Source organism: Scatophagus argus, chromosome 8 (genome assembly GCF_020382885.2).
Source record: "Scatophagus argus isolate fScaArg1 chromosome 8, fScaArg1.pri, whole genome shotgun sequence".
NCBI classification, from domain to species: Eukaryota; Metazoa; Chordata; class Actinopteri; family Scatophagidae; genus Scatophagus; species Scatophagus argus.
The window spans coordinates 7525570-7544667 of NC_058500.1; the positions used below are offsets into that span (position 1 = coordinate 7525570).

The 19098-nt window shown below is 41.6% G+C and overlaps 1 protein-coding gene across 1 annotated transcript in view; it reads right to left on the reverse strand.

Moving 5' to 3' along the window:
- Nucleotides 1-15587, reverse strand: part of LOC124063010 (nuclear receptor coactivator 3-like) — a 54377-nt gene extending 38790 nt beyond the window's left edge. The window contains exon 1 of the mRNA XM_046396204.1: nucleotides 15437-15587. The gene's annotated coding sequence lies outside the window, so the exon portion shown is untranslated. The remainder of the gene's footprint in view (nucleotides 1-15436) is intronic.
- Nucleotides 15588-19098: the final 3511 nt, after the last annotated feature.

The window sequence follows — 19098 nt, forward strand, 5'->3', positions numbered from 1 at the left end:
TCCTCCTAATTCAGACAGAATGGGAAAGAAGTCAAAACTTTAAAATGACTGTCCTCAGTCCCCAAACACTTACTGAGTGTTGTTAAAAGAAAAGGTGATGTAACACAGTGGTAAACATGCCCCGCTCCCAACTTTTTTGGAAGGTGTTGCAACCAACCAATTCAGACTGAGTGTACATTTACAAAACACAGTAAAGTTTAGAAATGACCCGGAATATTAATATTAAATGTCTTGTCTTTTTGCCTGTAACCAGTGGAAAAACCTTGTGTTCCCACAAATATGGGAGTTTAATCACCTGTAAAAAAGCCCAGCATAAAGACAAGCACTCTAACCTGACTAAGCTGCTATAGTAAAATGGTCTGTAACACCTTGCCTGCAGGAAGAGAGGCCCTAGTGTTACCCCAGGGTGTAGGGTTACACAGTAAATGGACTGTTTGAAAAACACTTGAAATTTAACAATGTCAACTGCATTGCCCATTCTTCTACTGCTTGAAATCCCCCCTCCAACACCCCTGCGACACTAAAACCAAAAAACCTCCCTGCCTTCTGTCTTTGTCTCTCCTGTGTGGGAGAAGCAAAATGGAAACTGTGAAGCTGAGCAAAGTTTGTGGAAAAGTCAGCATCATGGTAACCATCACCGAGACCTCGGTTTGTTGTGCTGGTAAATACAAACTCAGAAAGCGCTCAAAAACAAACACGTACCGCACAGTGTTGGTGATAGCACCGTAATCACACAGCAACAAGATGCCCAACCCGTCTCTTTTAAACTGCCGCGGGTATTATTTCTGCTCTTTTGTGCATCTTAAGTGAGACAGGACAAAGGTTAAACGCAGAGCAGTCATGAATTTGTCCTGACTAGTCACAGCTGAATATGTGTGTGCTTTAGAGTAACGTGGTGTCAAAAGGACAACTAAAGCAAAGGATAAAGACTCATCAGCATGTAGACTTTATGACCAGTGTCCTGGTTCACCAATCAAACACTCAGAAGCGTGGAGCCAAACTTTTTCTCTGAAACTCAAGAACGGCAGCAATATCAACTGTGTACTACATGCGAGTTCCGCTGTAACACGATACTTCCTGTTTTTTTGTTTTTTGAGAAAACAAGAAGTCTTCAGTCAAAACTTCAACACAACGACTTAGATTCAACTTTCTCCGGACGGTTTGAGCTTTGCGGTTTCCTGTGTCACATCCCTTTGCTCTGTTTTGTCATAATAAAGTCCATTCCTGCTCATGATGTTTTAAATTGAAAAAAGTGCTAAAAACGTCAGATCTGAAACCAGTTTGTGCACAGTTTCATCGGACTACATCCAAAGTTCTTCAAGGCCAAAGACATGCATGATTCTGCACTCATTTGTACACATGAAAAGTGAGGAAACTTAAAAGAGTGAGCCTGAGAGAGAAGTTCAAATCTTGCTTACTTTCACACCTCCACACATCTGACCAGTTACTGCATGAAGTGGGCCTGCTTGTTGGAGTTTCTGTTTCAGAAAAGTTACATAAATTGTTGAACACAGCCAAAAGCAATTCTGGCATCAGATAGGAGTGTGCGTGTGCGTGTGTGTGTGTGTGTATGTTTGAGGTTGGGGTGTCAGATACCGCCGGACAAACCGAGTCCTTTAGCTCTCTTAGCTCACCTAAGAATAACAGCTAACTATACACTTCCTGCAGCTGCTTCACAGTAAAAGCCAGCTCAATACCGAAGAAAATGAGTCATTTCACACTGGACTTCACACAGACAGTCAGCACATGCACATAAAGAAAGATCCTCAATGATATTTTATAAATACAGAGCTTTTGGGTATTATCTTTTATTTTCAGATGAGCACTAAAAGCTGGAGTATTTTACTTGTAGGTAATTTTAAATTTTATAGATTTTATTTCTGCTTCCCTGCCCACAGTTTAAGAAAACAGTGTAAACCAACGTTTTTAGTGATGATGAAAAATGGCTTAATGCTGCTTTCCTGTACTTGTCATCCCTGGCTGTGGATTTTACTACTCAACCCTACAAACCAGGAAACCAGAACAAAAATGCTAAATTAAACCCAGTTCAACCTGATTCAGCTTCAACTAAATGCAACCACACGTTCCTGGTAGATTTCTTTGGAATATTTGCACTGTTTACCTAAACTTTTACATGAAATAAATTATTTTTGTTTGGTGAATTGTAAAATTTTGTCTCATCAGTGTTTGGCAGGTTGAAACTCATGAATTACTTGAATCGCTCTCTCTAGATCGCATGTCATTTTCTCTTATAGGTAGGTCTGAAGTACCTGAGCTCACCTGGCCATTCGCTGTGGAGTGAAAGACTTTCCCAACGCCACACTACATCCTGCACAACACTTTGTTCTTTGCTGAACACCGCTGACCAGAACTAAAGGTCGAACTAGAGGTGTCCTCCAGGTAAATTATTAATGACTTGTTTTCTTTCACTCGCTGCACCCTGGCTCCGCCCCCCCTTCTTTCTCTCACTTTAATTGTTGTTTTCTCACTCTGCCACCCTCTCATCCCATCATCTCAACCTTCTCCTTACCTCCACCCTCTCTGTGTTTTCCCTCCCTCTGTTTCTCTAAACCTAGTGTGGAGATTGGAGTTATTTTTAGCGGTGGTGAGATAGGGAGGGAGACCGTACTGGTCTAACACGTACTTCTCCATGACGCCTTAACAGGAGGCCTGTCACCATCGTGTGAGAGAATGTGTTTCCAGCGTGTACGTGTGCTTACTGTAGTATCACATAAATATTACTAAGCGGCTTTCACTCCGGCAGACAGTAAAGTCCCTGCGATAACAGGCAGCCATCCTAGTTAAAGGTACAATCCGTGATGCAAACACAAACAAAGAGCGGCACCACCACCGCCAATACTCAGAACAGGACGACAGCCTTTATTTACATCACAACAGGAGGAAACACGTCCAAACATAAAATAATGATGGGTTAACATTTCTCTGTGGCTAAACTGAGACAATGATGATGTGTTATGGTGGAGGTTTTTCAGATGCGACTGAAAAGTTGCGCTTCATCACCTGCTTTAAATTTTCAAGATCATAAGCCTCATCTTTCACGTATGAAACCTGCTTCCATGTAGCTACCATGAAGAGTCCCTGATGTTCTGGTTAGAGTACATGGAGAAGTTTCAGTCTCACCCAGTGTTACTTAAATGGGCGCCATCTTGTTTGTCAAAGTTATTTACCAGGTCGTCTTTGGCCTTGAGGTCTTGCGATGCTGGCCTGTTTGTTAACAGCGAACAGCATGGAACTCGTCACACATCAGTAACCAGCACACTTCGATGATGTTGTGTTGAGAATTCACTCTTTTCCAAAAGAAAATGGTGTACTGTTAACATTAAATGAGCAAAAACAAACATTCATGAACAAAAACAAATAAGAAAAAAACTAAAAGTTTTTGGCTTTATTTTATTTATAAATTAAAAACCTTCAAAAGTGCATTTACAAACACAGCCTTGATCTAAAAACGCACTAAACAGCACGTTCCATGTACTTCCACTTCCACCATGTACACTTCGCAGTGTAAAAAACCCCACAGAGGACAGTGAAGCAACTGCTTTGTTAAGCGTCACTTAGTGGCCTAGCATGCCATTCAAGTCATAATGACACAGCATTTTTAGGACATTAATATGTTGTGCTTCCTGTCAAAGCAGGGTCTTGGCCTGGAGCAGAGTGGGACCGTCAAAACCAGCCTGGTTTGACGGGATATCAGTTACAGAGACCAAGGAAATGAATGGACAGTAAGTAAAAATAATCTGTGTTGTTTGTTGGATGGCATTTTAATTACACGCCTCAACAGGAAGTAGGCCTCAACAGGACTTATTTGTCTTAACTGATTATATGTAATGGCACATAAAAGTAGCAAGCACAGTGATTTTTGTTTTTTTTTAAATTTTCCATTCACATCTGCCCTCCTGTTACTCCATTGTTATCAGTTCCAATGGATGCGCCTACACGCATATTTGTCCAGGCAGTTTCTCACAGTGGACTAGGTCACGCAGCAAATATTTGGAGAGGAAAAGGCAGCGTTTCCCCCAGCACACTACACCCAAATCTACCAGAGATTTCAACAGCCCGTCAGTCGTCAGTTAGTCGGGCTTGACCGGTTCAATAAACATAACCTGCAACCTTGCAGAGCTGCGGGCAAGCTGAGGCTGTTCACCTGATGGTTACCTGAGTGGGCAGCAGAGTCCAACAGGAGATGATATTTCATCCTGGGCATCATGTCTAACTGAGACAAAGGGACATGCACGTACACATAGCGAGAAGCAGGAGAGGTGAACCTTAACATAAGTAAAGCCTCATATGCTGGACAACACCTAAAAATACACAAACAGCAGCTATAAAAAGCCCCCAGAAGAGAACTGAAATCTTTGTCTCACACTGCATCAAATAAATATTTAAATTCTGGCCCCTTTTCCTCTAAAGAGAGCATGCGGATGTCACTGACTGTTTACTATGACTCGGATCTCGCAGAACTAACGGATTCATTGTGTAGCAGACAGTGGAAGAAAATGAAAGAGGATAAGCTGATTCAACCAGAGACGCTTCCCCCACTCTGCCTGAGCTGAGGCTGATGCACGGAGGGCTTCTTTCCTCCTTCCTAGCTTGGCAGAAACAGATGGGTGAAGATAGTACCTCCGCTTAGTCCTCAGCAGAATGTGAAATTCAGCAGTCTGACTGAAGCCTGAGCCCGCGTCTTCTCTGGATGTCATGCGCACACTTTTCAAAATCTCCTGAGTCATAAGTTTCACAGAGCAATTTGACGTCTGCTACACAACAGCATCCCGGGTTAAAAGGTACTGATGTCAGCTATGGGCCAGTCAATGAAGGGTTTTGTGTGTGTGTGTGTGTGTGTGTGTGTATGAGACAGAAGTGACCATACATAACTAAATGGCTGGGAACGGGCAAATCAGTAGTGCACTAGAGAACGAGTTGTGATTGGTAGCTAATGTTGTGACTAAAGCTACTCCACTCAGGTTGGCTAGTTCATATCAGCTGGGTGTTAAATTAGATAATTAACTGTCTTTGTCTGATCAGACAGATTACATTGTTTCCTTGATGGGAAAGAAAATGTTCTGCTCTGTATATATTCCATCTTCTGTTAGGACTGACGTTGTTCATTTACTCTAAGCGGTCATTTGATCAATTGGTAAATTACTCAATCTAAAAAAATAAATAAATAAATAAATTGTATCATGTTGTCTATAGATGTAAACCAGCTTATTAACCTCCTGCTGTCAGCCAAAGTGTGTTGAGGTCCGCTCTGCCACAGCAGGTCTGGTGGTGATGTTCGATTTGTGGTGCAACACATTAATAAGTCACCAGATTCGTCTGTGGAGCTTCTTCTGCTCCTCAGACCAAATATTTCTTTCATAAAGTCACTAAAACAAACGCTGATGAACCTCAGATAGACACTTTTTTATTTTGATGTTTTTAATGTTAATGTTTTTCTACCTTTTCTTATTTTCTGATCTTCACAATGGCCTCTTTGCGTGTTCTTGTTTAATTGATTTAAACGATTTGCTTTTTTTTAAGGTTGTGTTGTTTGTGCACCTGAAGGACTAAAGTGACCACTTTGTGGAAGCTAATGGTGGTCCAAATAAATAATAAAGAATAATGCAATGACTAATGCTGTTAGTGCTTACACAAGGTGCTGTTGTGTACAGTGTGTTGTAACTGAGCTTGACAGGAGGTACGGATAAACAAGCCTCTGTGACATCACAGCAACACTGTGACCTCGGAGGGGAGTTGGGGGGGGCAGCCAATCAGACGAAGCCAGCCAGGCCGGCTCGCTGCTCCACACCAAGGTGGCGAGGTGGGGGGTGGTGGACCTTGAAGCGCTCTCCCGCTATCCTGAGATGAGTGATGCTGCTGCTGCTGCTGCTGGTGACACTGGAGAGAGGAGCTGGCGGATGGAGATGGCGGTGTGTGTGTGTGTGTATATGTGTGTGTGGTGGGGGTAGAGTGATATAAGAGGTGTGGCGGTCGAGGGGAATGCAGGACGGGAGTAAATTGTTGAGGAAGTGGTCACGTAACAGCTGGGTTCAGGCAGAGTTGAAGCCACTTGCTCGCTGTGGTGCAGCTGGTAACATTTACCTTAAATCCTACCTCATAAAGGTTTGTGTGCATGTGCGTCCGTGTGTGTGTGTGTGTGTGTGTGTACGGGCATGTAAAGGAGCTTTAAAACGCATAAACTAGGCCGGCACTTTTACAATGGAAAATAAGTAAAAAAACAGAACTCTCCTTCGCACCCCTCTGAGGACCCCTTCAATAAGCATCGTGAAAACTAACCTCACCTCCTCCACCTAAAATCCACCTCTCCTCTGCTTGGGTCTCACTAAAAGGTGACGGGTTTCGTTTGAAAAGTTAGAAAAGCACAATCTGTCACACGCCTGCCCTAAATCGTTTCGTCACTGATCACAAAACGTGACACGACTCGTCACTGCTCTCACAGAAAACATCGATCCGCTGAACTCTGTGTGCACCCTGTGGAAAAAAAGAAATAATCAAAAAGTCAACGGAAGCAGAAGAAGAAGAAAACAAACTGTCATAAAGTAAGGCACCACAACATGTTTTCTCTGCACATTCAAGAATAGGTAGGCCAGTGCTGATCTGTTAACTCTTGCTGACAGCAGTCTTCTGCTCGTGTGTTTGCAGGGGAGCAACGCACTACATGTTAAGTGAGATTTCCTAAGGGCCTCTACAGTGTGTGATTTCCGCTGCTCCAAAGTACAAGTTAACCATCACGAGAGAAATGAGGTACGATCTTTGGTCGTCAATCTGAAACTGTGGCCTTAAAGACAGAACAAAATTGTCAAATTCCCTGCAGTGTCCAAAATTTAGGGTCAAATTCTCACAACGTCACTGCTGCTACGATGCATGTGTACAAACCAAAATAAAACATAACAAACTGACTGTGGTGACGTTGTGTTCTCGGCTCTTAAATTTACCACATGTTTGAGTGATAACGATGAGCCTAACAATATCAACAGATCAATTTCAAACTTTAATGTGACTTAACAGAGACAATACTGGGAATGACTGCTCTGATCAAACAAACTTCGGCGTGGTGACTATTGAGTTACCTCCGCCTTTTTTTTTCTCTTCAAACATCCCTGCCTAAAAATTAAGTATTCAGCTGTTTGACACTACTCTTAAACATCTAAAAACATCCTTTCAATCCCAACATTATGACCTGAGTTGCTGATTAATTACGGCAAAGTGAACACACGGTGCGATCCATGAACCATTGCCTCTTCAGCTGCTTCAGCTCCAACTTGTTCTGCCTCGTAGTCCAGTATAGTTACAAGGTGACTGTGTGACCTTAGTTGTGGGATGTTTCACTTCTGCTCTCTTAACTTTGATGCCAAAGTTTTTTTTTTCTTGCAGCAGCTTTTAGCCCTGTCTGCTGTGGTGTAACTGCATCAGCATGACCTGATACTGTGTGTAATGTTTATCACATTAGGATTTATACAGTTAGCGCACCCCTACTGATAACATGTCTTTTCTTGCATATTTTCAGTCATGCTAACAACATGGCTGTTGGGATGGCAATGCCTGTCAGTCCACCACTTAAGCTGTAATATCTCAGCAACAACTGGATGGACTGCCATGTTGTTTTGCACAAACATTCGTGGTTCCCAGAAGATGAACTGTACAGAATCTGGTTACCACCCGACTTTTCATCTAGCACTGCCACCACAGGGACATTTCCATCTAATAAATTTGTTTTATGACCCAAAACCTGCCAAACTAATGACATTCCCATCAGTATCAGCTGTACTTTGCGCTTAAACCTAATTTCAGCACACTGTAGACTCTTCATATTCACTTCACAGTGCCACAATTCACTTGGTATTTATCACACAATGAGATGTCGCACAACTGATGCTTTCTGACAGAGACTGCAGACAAGATTTTACTAGACCCAATTTCACACTGTGTGACATGCAATGAACCTGCAAGAGTAGCGCTATCGCACAGCGCAATGGGGCCTTTACGGTCCAATGTGCGCTGCACTTCAGCTGGTGCCAGCAAACATGCAGCAGAGCTACCGAAGGATGCTGCAGCCCTCTGAGGAGAGGAGAGGAGAGGAGAGGAGAGGAGAGGAGAGAAGAGGAGAGAAGAGGAGAGAAGAGGAAGAAGCCCCAGGTAGCCTCACAGCAATGCTCCATTAGAGAAAGGAAGCCAAACCAAGCTCGACTGCTCGCTTCTTCTCCAGCCACTGTAGCCCTCATTCTTCCACTGACCAGCTAAATATTTTATCAGCTGGCAAAAGAACCTACAAGCCCCAAGGCCAGAGGTTCTTTTTTGTTTATTTCTTTGTTGAAGAAAGTGCGTGTGTGTGAGAGTGTGTATCAGAAGGCATGTGGAGGGAGGCCCGAGTTTGTTCGCCGACCACAACGTCACCTCAAGTGCTTCTGATTGGTCACTTGGAAGTAGTTTTTCTCTTTTTCTCTCCCTCTCCATGTGCATCCTATGTGCAGCACGCTGCTCAGTTCAGAGCTGGATGAACGACCTTGAGCAGGCGCGCAGGGCTGTGTTGCCATGGCAACGAAGCCTCGCGCAACCAGTAACAGCTGGATGCAACAGCACTCCCTGAATTTTAGCGGGAGTCGCCACGTTAATAAAACCGACTCTCCACGTCTCCTCCCTCCTCACTTTCTGTCCCCCCTCCTTCATCCCTCTCATACACACTCACACTCACATTTATTCACACACACATGGACCTGCACTAACACAAAAGAAAGCCATGGTTGTATAAAGACAATATGTGTGATATTAACACATATTTTATTTCTGTTTATTCATTCATTCCTATTCCTTGGTACAGAATCCATCAAAAATCACATCATCATTTTTCTATCTTTTTTTTTCAACTGAAAATGAGATGCAAATTAAAATTGTGACTCATACTGTAATTGCAATATCTGTCAAAATAATCGCAAAATCATTTTTTTTTTTTTTTTTTTTTTTTAACATATCGTTCTGCCATATCCTGGGCACCACTTTAATGTATACAGCATGGAAGAAATACAACAGAGAAGATGAAGACTGAAGTTGCCAAGATCAGAAGAGTAGCACAAAAAAAACAAGGAAATCAAAAGTGAACCCAAGGAAACAAAACAAAACACTGAACGTGAAGAAACGCACCGAGATGGGCACTTGACATTCCTCTCACAGAAGAAATAGCTCTCAGAAAAATCAAGCAGTAGAGGACACGAGCTGCACACAGGCATTCTGGGAAAAGAGAGGAGACTGAAAGTGAGGATCCACAGTCGACAGTTGTTCTGACAGTCAGCTCATCCCTCTCTGTCAGCTCTCTGCCTCTAATCAGTTCATCCCTCAAACTCAGTTTGAAATTTATTCTATTATCACAGAACTACTTTCTCCGCTCCTCGACATTACCAAAAACATTTTTATAAACCCCCAAATAATTGCTTCCCCCTGAAATGACAAAACATCTGGATTTCCTGACATGTTAAACAACTGAATTGACTAACACAGCTCTTAGATCAATCTCAAACCAGTACGGGGACCATCTGTGTGTGCCTTCAGTGTGAATAAGTTAATATATGTGCAGTAACCTGGTGTCATGACTCGCTCCATGTTTAACACAGGTCTTACTGGAGTAGGACAACACAAACATTAACGGTCATGTACTATGAAGCGGGATTTCATCTTAGTGAAGTAACCTCAATTTTAACCCTGGGTTTTTAGGGTTATGATGGTGGCTCAATTCTTAAACCAATCTACAGGTGCTGCACACCTTACCCGTGGAAGCTATGTTCGAGAACAAAATGTATAAAAGCTCCGCCTACAGACCAATCAGTTATCTGGAAAATGTCATTATCATTCAGAAAAGATCCCAGAACTGAATGATTATCGATTAATTCACTTCTGATATGTTTGTCTTCTGTAACTGCAGGGCTGTTTGCTAACTGGTTGGTAGCTGTTGTCACTTCTGAACAAGGTAAATTTAGGTCTGTAAGGAATTCTTAATAATCAAGAAGCCACTTCTAGTGAACTAAAATTTGAAAAATATTTTAATTAAAGCTGTGGTGTAAATCTGACATATACCAGTGATGTCTACATAAAAACTCTTGCAGACTCATGACATTAGGTGACAAGTGTGGCAAACAGTATTTTGAAAATGACCAGAGGTGGGTTTAATGTGCGTTTATTTTCCTGTGTTGTACACATTTTGTGTGTTACAGAAATATCAGTCACACATCTTTACTTTCATGTGGTCTTTCTTTTGAGAAATATACTGTTAGACTGCTTAAGGAAACCCAAACTGTATCTTACATTTAACAGGAATTTCTTGTATAATTGAATTCTATCATCAAATGCTTTGCTTCATATTTCTGAAGATTTCTTCAAATTGCACAGACCAATAAAAATGTAAATCTGTGCAGAGACTGCTTATTTATGCTTTCACTGAATGTTCTCCATTCTTAATAAGTGTTTAGCTGTCCACTTAAGTGTCATCTCTCTGCTAGTGCATCAGTAACAGATGAAAAATGAGTCAATCTCCATAAGATTTTTAAAAATATTACTTCCTTTTGTAATTATCTTTTAAAACTCTGGGTTTTCCTTTCACACATAAACTGGGAGTTGGGCTTCCCTGGCTATTAGGATGAGTTAGTTTGATGTGTTTTATAGTGCAACTCTAACGTTAATCTATCCTGGAGGGAGAGATGCTGTTAGAATATGAGAAGTAGCAAAAAGAAAATTCAAGTTGTTTGTCGTGATATGTTCAATAATGTCATATAAAAACAAACTTAAAGCTACCCCAATCAGTATTTTTATATTAACAATGAAGGCAGATTACCATATGTCATATCAAACCCATTCAGCTCTACGGAGCATTTTAGCATCTTTCAGCTTGTTGTTAACATGAGGTTAAACTAACTCTATGCTACCTGTAAGTTAGTGTTGAGCATTTAGCAGATGGTTAGCCAGTTGGTGGAGACCAAAATTTGCATTATTAGAAGTTCAGTTAAGGAAAAAAAATAAGAAAAAATCATCAAGTAATTAGGACAGTCTCTACCACTTTAAGATAAATTTACAACTTTAATGTTAAATAAAACTCCAAACTTTCAAAAGACACTCTGTGAAGGACACTCATTGATAGTTAAATGGAAAATGGCCTTACGAGCCAGAAAGCAGCCAAGATGTTTTTCTTAAATGGGATGTGGGTAGTATTTCTGGTTTCAAACTGTTGGCTGTATGATAAAATATTGCTCATTTGGGTGTCAAAGCTAAAGCCAACACATAATTCCCCTGTCTATCTCTAGTTTATTATCAGAAGAGCAGCAGCACAACTTGTCTCTTGATAACTTAACAGGCAGGAATTCTGGCTCTGTGGTTTCTGGCTTAAGAGGAGAGCCATAAATAGCAAATTGACTTGACATATGCAAAATCATACAAGTGACACCTTACAATTCAGTTTCAGTGTGTGTGGAGGTTTTTTTTTTGTTTTTCTTTTTTGGCTTTCCCATCAGTTAACTGAGTGGAGATACTGAACTCAGTAACTTTTTTGGTATTGACCATTTATTAAAAATGTGGTAGGCTTACCAAAGTACCAAAGTTGGCATGAAATCCTCCAACGGACATGACTACCCAATCAAAAGTCAACAAATGTTACTAGGCGGCAGTTCTGTCCGGCTTTGGATTTCTCCATAACGGATTGTGTCGCTGTGTTACTCATGAATGGAATTAGAGTGAAAATAAACCCTCTCAAGGACCCCTGCTCCCACTTTGACAACCACTGGATTAATCTAATGACTTATTTAATCATTATTCTAAATACTGTTTTTTTAAATACTACATTAATGTAACAGCCAATTTGAACATAAAAAACTTTCACTGTTGTGCATCCTTGGATCTCCAGCAATACATGTGCCAAGTGTGAAGTACATAAGACATATAGAAAGGCAAAGAGAGGTTGTTGCTTTACAGTTAGATGATACTTTTAAGACTAACTTGCTGTTCACTGCTATATAAGTTACTCTCTTTGATTCCACATCTTCTACGTGGATTTTTTTTTTCCAGACTTTTGGTCTGAAACATGCAGCCTTAACCTGAGGCATGAATGTATTAAACAGATTATGGATATGAGGGTGCAGCTCAGCTATACTTCTAATTTTGCCCAGCAGCATCTCATAGTATTGCAACAGTGAGCCGAACAGCTGGAAGTTGGAAAAACTTTTTTGGTGTTGTGTGAAAGTTGGCTGAATGGGTGCCATCTATAGGTTCCAGCATCTACTTCTATTATGCATCTGTGGTCTCAAGCGTTTAGCATTATTTCATGCATGTACTATCGCTCGTGTAGTAGTGTATATTTAAATTGTGATTATTTATATATTTATACTATTTATATATTGCTTTCATATCACTTTTGAGTGGCACCTCAACACTGTAAACTGTATATGTGCCTTCTAGAATGGAATGCTTGGTAGGCATAGCAACAGTAACTAAGGGGGGGGCGGGGTTTAGCGGATACTTAACAGTAGTCTTGTTTACTTAATTGTAAATATTTTTGCTTAGAAAAAGTTCTTATTCCTTTTGTTTAGACAACATTGAAAAACATTTAAAAAGTGTTGTTTTGACATAAGTATCACAAGTCAAATAGCATAGTGTAAACAGTATCAAAAGAAACCACATAAGGCTGCATCAGATCAGGTGGGGAGGTAACCACAGCTGAACTGACCAAGTAAAGGACAAGAGGACAAAAATTAGTTAAGAAGAAAAGAAAAGAAGAGAGAGAGAGAGAAAGAGAGAGAGAGAGAGAGAGAGAGAGAGGGAGAGAGAGACCCTTCCTCCAGAGAGCAAAATCAATGAGAGGTGGTGAAGATTAATTCCTTTTTAATACACCCTGACACATGTGAGAGGGGCCCCCCAACAACAACAGGACAACAGCTCAGTTCACTACACAGCAGTTGGGGGAGGAAGGGGACAGCGAGAGACAAACCACAGAGAGAAGAGAGAGCGCAGCAAAGAATGTGGTCCCTGTGAGTCAGAACACTTCCTGATTTCACAGAAGAGGTGAGTAAACCTCCACAAATAACAGGGCAGGGTCGAGGAGGGCAGAGACAGGATCAACAAAAGTCACAAAAGACAAGAAAAAAGTCAGGTAGAATTCCAGCAAGAGGATTTACCTGAGCTCCTCCCCTCAGTGTACACCCCCCCCTCCCTCCTCCACACACCAGCCCATGCTCCCAGGCTGGTGTCCTGCCTCCCTCCCGCTAAGCCTTGCGAGCCCTGCCCCCAGCGCCTGACCCAGTCACCAGCATCCCTTGCTAACCTCCATCCCATTTTTCGCCATTCAGAAAACATCATGCATCAGTGTCACCCTCCTCCTCCTCGTCTATGCATTCATCGCACCGTCCGCTGAGCAAAGACCCCTCGTGGGTCTCCGTCCATGAGAGGTCACACACCCCTGCTTCTTCTTGCGAGCAGGTTGTGGGCGCGTGTGTGTCTGCATGTGTGCAGAGACTTGGGCCACAGAGCTGACTGTAAATCTGTCAGGAGAGGGGTGCTATGGAAAGAGACAAGGCCTTTAGCCACCACACCCCTCCACTTGGGCAGCAGAGAGACATTTCAACCACAGAGAGGAAACGATTATTTGCTTTAACCACCATTAGAATATGAATCACCAACAGTTTTAATACTCGACTTCTCATTTAACCTTTAAACAAGCAGTAGCTGGTTAGATTCAAATCAAGACTTGACAGACATCAACTTTCATCAGCTTTCAAACAATTCTAACCTAATAAATTTATTTATTTATTTTTTTTTACAGCAACATCCTGTAATAGGAATATATACAAAACAGAAGAGTAAATAAATATAACAGGCAAGAAATTATTTATCAATATATACTCAAAACATTATCTGGTAGTAGAGTATTTACAGCTTTTCTTTGGTTTATATCTTCCTAACTGAATACATTTCGAATTGGACTGTTGGACTGAAGAGGTCAATTTCTGGATTCTGGAAACATTTTTAACTTTTTTTCCCCAACTTTACACATTTCATAGACAAAAATGACAGATTAATAAATAATGAAAATAATTATTAGCAGCACCCTTATTCAGCCACAAAACAAAGCTGCAAAGAGATCTAACTGTAAACATTGTTTTTCATGTAATTCACTTAACCTGACATCCATCCCTCACCTGTCCACACTGACAACAAAAACCATCTGCATCACTTCTATTCAACTACTGTTTACACACAATGAAGAGCAGATTGCTATTATCCAGTGTGAGCAAGTAGGTAGCAGGTAGGGCTCTGGTGTCATCCTCAAGGACATGGTGCTTTCTGTGTGTACACACACACACACACACACACACAATATATATATATATATATATGTTGTGTGCACTGGCTGTACACTGGCTGATTCGAGATCAAACCATGGACCTTCGGGGTTACAGGACAGTGGACAGTGCACATGCACAGGGCCACGTTACTGCCCCCTGCAGAAATACAGTGAGATACATTATTGAGAACGAAGCAGATGACAGGAGGGGTTTATGAAGATCCAAGAAGGGAAGAAAGACACAGGCACGGCGGCCATTCACTCTTTTACCTCACACATGTATTGCCAACGCATGCCCCATCCAGAGCACCGACGTGCACACCGGAGACATACAGGAGAGTCAGTGCACTGCTGATCGCTCAGCAGTCGGGACCCGGTCAGGCTGGTTGACCGACAGACAGTCAGCATCGTCTGCCTCTTCCCCACATCGCATGTTTACAATAACGAAACCAATAAAATGCGCAAGCAGCCGCTTTTTTATATACACGATGCTTATGATACACAGCTGAGTGTGTCTGCACGCACATTATCAACAAACATTTCGCTCCAAATTCCCTCATGTTGCGACAGCGTCGGGCTTATTGTTGTACAGTTTTCATACCGACTATCGCGGACTAGTCAGCAGCAAGCGACGGATATAGTTAGTTAACACAGTTAACTCTCACTCTGATTGTGCACGTCGAAGGGCGCCCGTGCGAGTGTAAAGAGTGTGTGCTCTCCCAAAAACTTCACGATGTTCTGCATCTATTGGAAACACTTCTGTGGTCCACCAGCTTGTGCGTTAACTGGCCGGCTTTGCGCGATCAAGTTAAGTTTTTAATCACACGTTCATTCACTTCTGCAACGCCGGATGACAAACTAACAGATGGCACCTAGCATGTACTCCATCACCATCACGAACAGGTCAGTAAAGCTTTGCTGTCATGTACTAAATGACCATGCACTGTGCCCTCCGCACCGTACCGATGCCAATATTGTGTGTGCACTGCCGCTGGGAACCCAAGTCAGTGGGCTACATTTCCCCCTTCTGTCGAAACGCAAACCAAATGCAAAGTCCGGTTAAATTTGCAGACTGTTAGCAAACACGGAGCGTGAGCTTACCTCCTGGACGTATCGCTGCCGGATCGATAATTTCTTCTTTACACCGTTAACTCTCCGCCATCTTCGGCACTGTTTGTTTAAATGGGAAACACTCCCGAAGCCCAAGAAGCCAGTTCTGTAAGTTGAGGCGTCGCGATGGCTTCTGGGTAAATGAGTTCGTTCGAACGGAGGGCCGCGTTTACGGCCGCCTCGTTCAACCCGGATACAAACTACACTCAGACTCCACGACCGCAGGGGGGGAGGTAGAGATGGTGGTGGTGGTGGTTGGGGGGCAGGCACTGTCTGTCTAGCAGCTTACAGACGGATGTCAGCAACGATGCCAGAGCGGAGAGCGATGCCACGGTGTGATTTTTCAGTTAAACTCAGGACGCCACTAAAAGCAAACCGACTTGGTGGGGCTCGGAGGCTTAAAACAGCCATATTTTCTGACTTTCTACACGAGAGGTAGACAGGATAAACTTGAGAGCAAATCACGACGAGGGGTTTTATCCTTGTCTGATAACGACGAGTCAGTTCATTAAATTAAAAAGTCTCGGTTCTGCACCAGTGGCTTCCACTTTACAGGAAGCTGAAATTGTTCCTACATTTTAAAAGACCATAATAGTGGTTTTGTCTGTTTTAACCAGTTCACTTCAAATCTTTTATTTATAGCTAAACATTTTTGTAAAACATGCTTTTTTTCTGTTTTAGACATTTTGATGTACATGTCTACAGATCCAGTTTCAGTTCATTCACTTACATTCGCTTGTCTTTAAACGTATTTGAGTAGTATAATCCATCACAGTGAACGCCAAGTCTGCATTTATTGATTTATTTTTTGTTTTGAGTGTCCAAATCAGTCTTTGCTTCAATGACATTACCGTGAAAACATAATGTCACAGTGACAAAATTTAATGCAGACATTGCACAGTTTGTGCAAGTTTCAATGGTCTGCTCTTGATTTGCAAAAGAAAAACAAAAGCTGCTACAATGGTTAACAAAAAACACCAAAAACTGCATGCATTTAAAAATAATCAGCAAATATTACACATGATTTATAGTTGCAGCACTAAAAATTGCAAGAAACTCTGTTATGGACCTTTAAATTAAATCTTAGCATCTTTAAATTACAGATTAATAATATTTTCTCTGTTGTCTCTGTTGATATTTCATTATGGACTCTTCTGTGCTGTAATATGTGGCTTGACTCTTTGAAATTAAGGAAAGTTAACTCGTGGCCCCTTATCAAAGGTTATACAGTTTTATGCACACTTGAAGAAAATTATTTTTTCCCTTCCCAGGTTGTTGTTTCAACAGATTTTATAGGCCCGAGGGAGTTAAAACTGTCATGTATTTAATAAGAAAATAACAAAGAAAAAAAAGACTTGTTGGATTTTTTTTCACCTCTCTTGACTTGTTAATCATCTCGTCTTACAGTGTGTCTGTGCCATCTTGGAGAGCTGGAATCAAAAAACATTTGAAATTTGAATCCTCTAGGACACAACAGAGATGCAATTCCTTTGCATGCTAATAGCTTAAAGTGTGTCAGTATCTGCTACAGGTATGAGAAAAGGGTCGATCTATGTCAGAACGCTGCTTTTTTCTCCTTGCTGTAACAGACAAATGCTAAATTGTGACTTCACATGCTGCAGGGGTTTCGTAAGACCAGCCCTCTGCGAACTGGGTTTGCATCACTGGAGGGGCTGTGGCTCCTTCAGGTCATCTATTTCTTATAGATGAGGCCCATATGTGGGCTCCATATGTGAGCTGGCAGGGTCAGAGCGGAGCAGTGACGTTGGAGCCGGGTGAACTGGGACGTGTCAGCACAGTGGTCCGACTGCTGCCATGATATACAAGGCAGGGACAGATACAGACCAAAGTCTGTCACTATGGTGATGCCAGGCAGAGAAGAGCACAGATACGAGTAGATGAATAGATGCACAAAAGCACACACTCGCCGAGTGAGTAACGCTCCTGTAGTGTCAATGACAGTGGGAATGAAAGAAGATGAGAACAGGAAGGTGAGAGCGAAGTGAGACAAGATGATGAGATAGCAGAGTTCAGTTTAAGGCTCTTTAAGAAGATGCAGAGACGAGATCACAGATGATGACAAATGGCGCCTGTTGCACAAGGAGAAGGTAGCTGGAAAAACCTATAGGTGTTAAAGAAACACAAGTTATAAAACGAGAAGAGACGAGGCAAGTGTGGAGTTGTCACTGACAGGAGGAGAGGGGAGAGCAGAAGTAAGTGTGGAGTTGTCAGTGTGATGGAGGAGGAGTGGAATTGTTGTAGCTCAAAGGAACATGGAGGGAGTGAAAATAAGGTAGAATCTCAAAAGTGTGACTTGGGAAGTAAGAGAGTGAGAGAAGAAGAAGGAGACGATGGTGAGATGCTATGGAGAGTATAGAAAATGTTAAAATAAGGTTGTGGAGAAGGTTTAAAGCAATTAGCCTCGTGGGTCAGGCATAATCCATCAGGCAAAACTAAGTAGAAGAAAAATGTGATTAGAATATAACTCAGTGAGGGATGCAAAATAGTGCGAGTAGTTTTGGAAAGCAAAAATGACATTAAAGAGATCCTCAGAGTTGAATTTCAGTGTCCTGCCATTTCTGAAAAACAAAAAACAAAACTGTTGTGCACATGAAGAACAGTATTTCACAGAAATGACCAAATGTAATGAACACTGCAGTGACCTTAGAGGCTATTTCATAACTGAAATTAAAATATATATTCATTAATCATTATTTCATTATCTTCTATTTATCAAAAAAACAAAACAAAACAGTCTTTCACTTATTTATCAACTGGACTACAAAGCACAAGTTTATTTTCATTCAATATTAAATGGGAGGAAACTAAAGGCCGCAATGGAAGGTGGGAGAAAAAGACAGATTATAAAACGCTGCCATACGCAGTGGTTGGCAGTAATGTAAACCATGTTTGTGATAACTGGGCTAAAGCAGGCGAAATCACTGGCATAATCCTTAAACACACATCAGAGTCTCATTCTTAAAAACATGAGTATATTTTTACTAAATGAGTACTACATGAAGGACAAAGCTGAAACCTGCTAATTATCAGATTTCAGTATTGTTTCAGTTGCTCGCTGATCATTTAACGTAAATATTTTTTTTTGGAAATATGAATCTCTCTTCAGAGTATCTGCTAGTGTGATTTTTGAGCGACTGCACTTCTGTTGCATTTCGGAGTGAAACGCTTTAATTTGTTAGGCCTGTTTCGGAGTGAAACAGTGAAGAATTGTTTTTCTGTAGCCAGCTGGCTTCAGGTTGCAGTTCTACAACAATATTTAAAACCACATTATTATGGTACTTATTGACCATCATTTGGAAAATTGCAGAGTTTTGCTCGAGGCTGAAAGAAACCGGAAATGTCAGAAATGTAATGTGGTCAAACATTTGTACATACGCCCCAAACGGAGTCGCTGTGCTAGCACCTGACACCGTCGAACAAAGAAATACCGCATTGCTTAACATCAATCCGTGAGCTTGTTACAGATGATCATGCTTAATCAACATACAGTTTACTGTTAAGAAAGTCCCTCAGGTGGAATTTAGGGAAGTGCAGAAAGAGATGTGGGAAGGTGAGAGGAAAAGGGAAGCTGTTTAAGATTCCAGACAGGTAGGGATGAGGCTTCAGGAGGGTAGTGGAACAGCTAAAAATCA